Genomic DNA, 7,500 nt, shown 5'->3' with positions numbered 1-7,500 from the left:
GATGTTTTAGAAAATCTCCCATTTTTTTTTTTTTTTTTTTTTTTTTTTTTTTTTTTTTTGACTAAATTTATTCTGAAATCATTTTTTTTCCTATTGAAATACCAGCAGTTGATATGTAAGTTAACTTAGAAGAATGTTCATTTAGGTACTTAAGAAGGCTGAATTTGTATTTGTTTCGACATAAAGTAATATATCCGCATATGTAATTTTTTTCTGTAGAAATACTACTAGCTGATATAGAAGTTAGCTCAGTGGAATACGCATTGGGTACTTACGATGGCTAAATTTGGGGTTATTTCACTACACAGTAATGTATCCAGATATGCAATTTGGCTTTAGACTACTCAGAAGTGATACAGACAAATATTCTTTTGCTGGGATCTACCCTAAAAGTTTAGCGTTATAGATTATATACTCAAAAAATTATTCTAAATTTAACAAATGGAAAATAGAGATGATAAAATAAAATATAACCCATATGATGTTAATATTAATTATTTCATCAGTTTTTAAGGAAGTGCATTGGCCTTACTATCTGTAGTAACAAATAATAAAGGTTAATGAATCCATGTATATATCATAAAATAATATGTATCAGATGTAAAAAAGAAAAAAAAAATATTTCCAGTTCAAGAATTAAACTAGATTAAGTTTGCTATAAGTCAGGATTGACTTTTCCTTCCTAAAACAAGTACTGGGTAATTATTTCGGCAAATGGAGTAAGACCTTGGATTTGACCCTTCCGAAGCAAGCAAAGATCAGGCAGGCCTTGTGAGGTGGTGTCTTGCCCCTAATAGTTTCTTCGATCAATACTTTAATAGGAAAATACAACCATTTTTTTAATCAGAAAAAAGAATAAAAAGGGGATTGAGGAACGTACGTAAACGGGATTTTTATCCTGTAGATTATATTCTCATATTGTAGATTCCCATTACTTATGTAATGCGCTCGTTTGAGTGATCTCTCTCTCTCTCTCTCTCTCTCTCTCTCTCTCTCTCTCTCTCTCTCTCTCTCTCTCTCTCTCTCTTTTTGAAATATTCTATTCTTCTTTGTTTCGTTTCCTCACTGGGCTATATTCCCTCTTGGGGCCCCTGTGCTTATAGCATCGTGCTTTTCGTAAAAGCAAACATTAGCTCCCTGCATATTAAGACGAGTGGAAATATTTCCCAAATGTCTCTCTCTCTCTCTCTCTCTCTCTCTCTCTCTCTCTCTCTCTCTCTCTCTCTCTCTCTCTCTCTCTCTCTCCTATTCATCAAGTGAAAAATGGAAGTATCTTTCGAATCTGGCACCATTTGTAGGACAAACGACCTTCCCCCACTCCAGCTGCAAATGGGTAATTAGTCCCGAACATTTTTTCCGGAGCATTTGAATCTACTCATTGTGAGGAGGGAAACACGGATCATTCCTCTTTTGAAGCTTGAAACCTTAATTCGCTTCATATGTCAGGACCAAGAGATTAATTAGGCATTAATTAGTTGCGTAATAATAAAAAAGAAATGGGAATTTTTAAATAGGTAAATCGTTGTTTATAAACTTTTTGTCAGCGGAAGATTTGACTAATTAGTTGTTTTTTTCCCTTGCTGTCTTTATTATGTGCAACCATTGTTTAATGGTTTAGAGAAAGAGTGTGGTAAGGCTGCTAAAACCTTATGCGTTCATAGAAAACATAAGATTGAAGATATTTCGTCATTTAATATTAAAAGTAGTTATGTACTAGCCTTCTGGGTAGACTAGTACAGTAGTAACGCGTTGACAGTAGATCGATCCCCTCCCAGGGCCGTGAGTTTAAGCTGTTTACTACTGAGGATACTGCTGTGGTTAGGCACCACAGCGGGAGCTTGTTGGGCTTGCCCGGGTGACGGTCTGGTGAGCATCTATTCTGATTACACTGAAGCTGAAAACAGACACCTTTAACCTTTATGTTGGCATACGAGTCTCTATAAACTTTATTGGAATGTTTCATGATTAAATGTGTTGTATAAGACATCGTCAGACGAACTGACAGATATGGAGAATGAGGTTGAGAAAAGTGACCCTCAGAAATAGTTTTTCCAATACAGCCTTCTCTTCTAGATTTTTTCTTATTAATATTTTAATTTTCAATCCCTAACTTATAAAAGTATAGTTTTGACAAGTTTACTTTTTATATATGTTTTATGAATTTATGCCATAATTCATAACCTACTATATATATATATATATATATATATATATATATATATATATATATATATATATATATATATATATATATATATATATATATATATTAGGGGTTTAGAAAAAATAATGGGATATTTTTTTGAACCACATGATTTCATAACTCGAAAACGATTTATGGCAACTCAATGTGGTCGTAAACAAAAAATAATGAAAAAACATTAATGTAGTTTTACTATCATTCTGCACAACGAAACTGGTTGGTTCTTTCAAACGTTTCCCGGAAGCAAAGTTTAGCCATTCCAAAATGATGGTGCAGTGTGTGTAGTGAGCTCAATGTAGTACTCATGAGCCATTTGTGGAAAATATTTCTGCTCAAGTTCATTATGAATATGGTGATAACCAGTGGTCTTTTTTTTCTTGGGGTAACCTCACAATAATAATAATAATAATAATAATAATAATAATAATAATTATTATTATTATTATTATTATTATTATTATTATTATTATTATTATTATTATTATTGTTGTTGTTGTTATTGTTGTTGTTGTTGTTATTATTATTATTAATATTATTAATGTGATTGTCTCAAATCTTCACAATTCCTCAGTAAGATTGCCAGAAAAGCCAGCTTTTGTTAGGCTACTGTCTTATCTAGCTTAACCTTTTAAGTATTCACTCTTTCATCCCATTCTACATAAAAAAGTGAACATTTAAAACTTCAAGGCCACCATCAGTAGCTTTGAAATTTAGCCTGGCAAAGACAAATCCACAGTTCGCGTTCGCATATTCTAAAATATCTTAAACCTCCAGATCTTCAGATCACAAGCGTGACTTTTACTCAGGGTAAGATACAAATGGGACTTGTCCTTCTCCTGGCAGGACTCGGCTTTACGGGCTGCTTAGCAGCAAGGTCCCGTGTCTTGCACCGTGGCAAGATGAATCTGCAACCAACCAAAGAACCTCACAAAATATTACGGTTTCCTTTCGCGCTCTTATATATTTGGATTCTTAACACCTAAAGTTTACCAGGAGAGTGTCATGAAGGCAAAACTTTTGAGAATACATTGACCTATCCTCGCTGTAGGATACGTAAAGTTCATGTATTTTTTCGTTAGATCTATCTTTCCCTTGTACCGGGATTCGCTGACTGCATTTATGACCTTACATCTGATTACCAATCGTTCTTATTGACAAAGCAGCGAGTTCTTCCTGTCTTGTGTCATTTTTTGTTTGTCTTACCTTCTAGAAGAATCTTCTTTGCTTCTTCGTCGTAATATATATATATATATATATATATATATATATATATATATATATATATATATATATATATATATATATATATATATATATATATATAAAAGCCACAAATCCTCTTAATTTAAGATTTGCACTGTCAGTCTTGGGGTAAAGGTATCGACTATAACTCTAGTTTTGACTTGGTCAGGGTTCGAATCCTTGGCCGACCAGAACGAATTCCATATATTGAGATATGTAAGAAAAAAAAATAGACATAGGCAGGACATATAATGGGAATGACAGAAAATAGATGGAAATTAAGAATAACATAATGGGTCCCTAGAGATTGTAAAAGAAGCAGGGGAAGGAAGAGAAGACGGTGGATTGACTTACTAGGAAAGTTTGCTGGTGGGGACTGGAACAGAAAAAACATAAATAGAGGCAAGTGTAAGGTCATATCTGAGGTATTTGCTGGAGTGGACTAGAAACGGCTGGTGATGATGATGATGATGATGATATATATACATACATACCTACACATATATACATACGCACGTATACATATATATATATATATATATATATATATATATATATATATATATATATATATATATGTATATATATACTGTATATATATACACACACACACACACACACACACACATATATATATATATATATATATATATATATATATATATATATATATATATATATATATATATATGTATATATGTGTGTGTCTGTGTGTGTAAAAAATCTTTAAAAGAGAAACGAAACACTAAAGAAAACACATTTTAATCCCAAAAGTTCAATGTATTTTCACTTAATCTCTGTCGAGTCTAAGAATTTAAAGTCGTGGGCATAGTTTCGCAAAGAAGAGACAACTGAAAAAGAATTATTTGTGAAAAGATTTATGTCTCCCCTCTTTCTCTTTCTCTCTTTCTCTCTCAACCTCTGTATTTCAGAGCTCCTTTCATGCAGAAGGACTTGATGTTAATCTCATCCTGAGGGCGATGTTGCCTTTGGCGTTGACACTGTTAATGTTTCTTAGTATCGTCGAAGTCATTGTTGCTGTCTTGCTGCGTTTGCAACAACCAAGGGAAGCACCGGAGCCCTCCCCAAAAAACAAAACAAAAGACTCTCTGGTAAAATATATCTCGTATATTTTCATTAAACCGAAGCAGCTGGATTTTTCATAACACTCCATCAGCACAGGAATGGCCTATTTAAGTCTCACGCCAAAGGCTCTCGCACCCTTTGATTTATGGCCAACATCTTTCCTGTCGGGGAGAGGGCCAATGTTTTTGGGGGGTGACGGTGGAGGATTGTGCTAGAAGTCGGGTTGGTAAGGGGGTGGTGGTGTTGAAGGGGGATTGCGCCCATCTAAAACTCTACGAAGATTTCGCTGCCTTTTTAAATCGAAAAGAATAGGAGACATTGTGAAGTGGGAAGTTGAAATTGATAGTTCTTGTAACCTCTTCGTAAAACTGTTGCACGATTCTTAATTCTTATTTGAACAAGAAGATTTTTCACTTGAAATACGAGTGGTTTTCTCGTCTGTGGATGAAAGTCTCTAACGGTGTGATTCACATTAAAAGATATCCTTGTTTAGTTTTTTATTCTAGTAATTATATCGCATGTTTATTTTGGGATATCTAACTTATTCTCATTCTTATTTTCAAATCCAATTAAACGATGATAAAAATTTGAATCAGGTATACTCATATGTAAAAAGTATCTTTAGATGACTGCCCTTTATTTTTTTAAAGGTTTCTCTTGGTTAAACAGAATTCAATAAGAAAAGAAAGAATTGCGAATACTGACTTCTGTCCTTACAATAACTGCATAACCTTTTCAAGTATCTGGTCTCTACTTCCAGTCCTGTAACGGAGGAAGTGTAATGCCTGTGCAGCAAGAGATGCGGATACAAATAATAATGTATGCCCTTTTTACATATTCTTTTACATTGCAACCGCCATCGGACTTCAAGTCCAAAAGTCCTTCAGTGTAACATTCTATTTTCAACTCTGTTATTCCATTATAATATTGAGTATTTTTACGCCAATATCAACCTTATTGATAAGACCCGTTGAATGTCATCTTGTAATTGTCACACTCAAGTGACCCCTGGTGCCTATAAATACATTTGCTGTCTCTAAATAAAATCCATCGTTCTGGAGCTGTGTTAGTATTAATTCCTCCTCCACTCCAGGCACATTGATGACCTACAGCTTTTTTCAAGCACCCAGCCCACCTTCCACCTTACCGCTTCCTCTGCTGTATCTTTTGACAATGCCCACCATTGACCCAGTCTCATTTGTTCATGCTGTCACAGTGAGGCTCCTGCCTTTTACCGGCAGAGATGGGTTTGCCTGGTTTCAGTGTGCTGAGGTTCAATTCTGCATCAAGGCCTTGACCCGCTCAAGTAGCAAAGCCAACTACATCCTCGCTGCGATCCTCGATGACACCTTCCAAGAAATCTCTCCTTCAGCTGGCTTCTGATGGTTTTCCTCGTGAAGTGAACCTACTCTGTGACAACACCTGGTGTAACCAGTGCGAGCCACCCTTCCCAATGTCAACACCTTGCCCATAAAGAACCTGATGACCAGAATCAATGCTCTTATGAACAGCCACTTCCCCTTACCATCTATGAAAGTTACTGATTGCACATTATTCGTAGTAAAATCTTTTCATTCATGATTGATAATAAAAACTCTGCTATATTCAAATGTCCGTATCATTACGAAATGAACCTATGCATAATCGTGTAATAGTTGAAAGACAACTTGAATAAATTTCTTAAAATTCTGTCCCACCATAAAAGTGAAGTAAGATTTTTGTATTTGTTAATAGGTAACTAATGAAATATTATCTTGATATTTTTAAATTAGTGATAAACTAAATTAGAATTATTCATATCAAATTAGACAATTACTATTGAATTACGATATCTTAATGACTGCAAAAGGACAACGAAAAAAAAACTCATGAACCTTTGATTCGACCATTGCTAAACTTGATGATACAGTAATAGAGAAATATTACTAAGAATTTCAGGGCAAATCGAGAATCAGGATCGAAGAGTGTCTCAGTAATTACAAAAAGACGGTCGAATAATGCAAATTCGTTTGGCACCTCCTCTCCTTTAGGAAGAGCTAAGCCCACTCCTTATGCTAATGAGTTTCAATATCAGCAGTAATGGAGCCGCCATCTTGCAAGGATGATGGAAACACATTCTGCAAGTTATCTCCACGGCAAACATCCGGGATCTTCTGACTCAAATCGTGATCGTAATCAAATTCTCATTTGACTTTGGGATAGTGAATTTTGGGCTGAAAATCTTTGGTCTTATTCCATATGTGTGTGTGTATATATATATATATATATATATATATATATATATATATATATATATATATATATATATATATATATATATATATATATATATATGTGTGTGTGTGCGTGTATATATATATATATATATATATATATATATATATATATATATATATATATATATATATATATATATATATATATATATATATATCTGTGTGTGTGCGTATATATACATATATGTATAAATTGTATGTATATACACACAGTTACACACACACATGTATATGCGGTATATATATATATATATATATATATATATATATATATATATATATATATACATATATATATATGTGTGTGTGTATATGTGTGATTCACTATTCATTTTATACTTTTAAATCGTTTTTATTTTATCAGGAAACGCCAGTAATTGTGTGGCAAGAAATGTTACGCCTCGTAACGTTTTTAATCTAATAGTCTTTACACTTTTGGTAATAAGTTTTCACTTAATGTTACTTAGATTATATTGTATTTTGCTGAAACAGTATTCATGCGCTTGTTATAATTCTAAAATGCTTACTTTCCTTTCGTTTTATATTTTTAATGCAGTGGTAACATTGCTTTTTCTCTCAGTTTCTTCTATTGACTTTCAAAAACATTTTACATTTCATAAAGTGTTTCATTTCGACTTTTTTACACTCGAGAAAACCTGTATTTTTATAGATGATTATTATTATTATTATTAT

General features: G+C 33.2%; 2 long non-coding RNA genes across 2 annotated transcripts in view; both read left to right on the top strand.

Annotated features, from left to right (window-relative positions):
- Positions 1 to 7,500, top strand: part of LOC137650015 (uncharacterized) — a 406,947-nt gene that overhangs the window by 254,920 nt on the left and 144,527 nt on the right. The window lies entirely within an intron of this gene.
- The window catches only part of LOC137650010 (uncharacterized), a 192,568-nt gene that overhangs the window by 53,122 nt on the left and 131,946 nt on the right, over positions 1 to 7,500 (top strand). The gene's annotated exons all lie outside the window — the stretch shown is intronic.

This window comes from Palaemon carinicauda, chromosome 11, assembly GCF_036898095.1.
Source record: "Palaemon carinicauda isolate YSFRI2023 chromosome 11, ASM3689809v2, whole genome shotgun sequence".
In the NCBI taxonomy this organism is placed as follows: Eukaryota; Metazoa; Arthropoda; class Malacostraca; order Decapoda; family Palaemonidae; genus Palaemon; species Palaemon carinicauda.
Note: the sequence above shows the minus strand (reverse complement) of the source record. Positions and strands in the feature narration are given on the sequence as shown.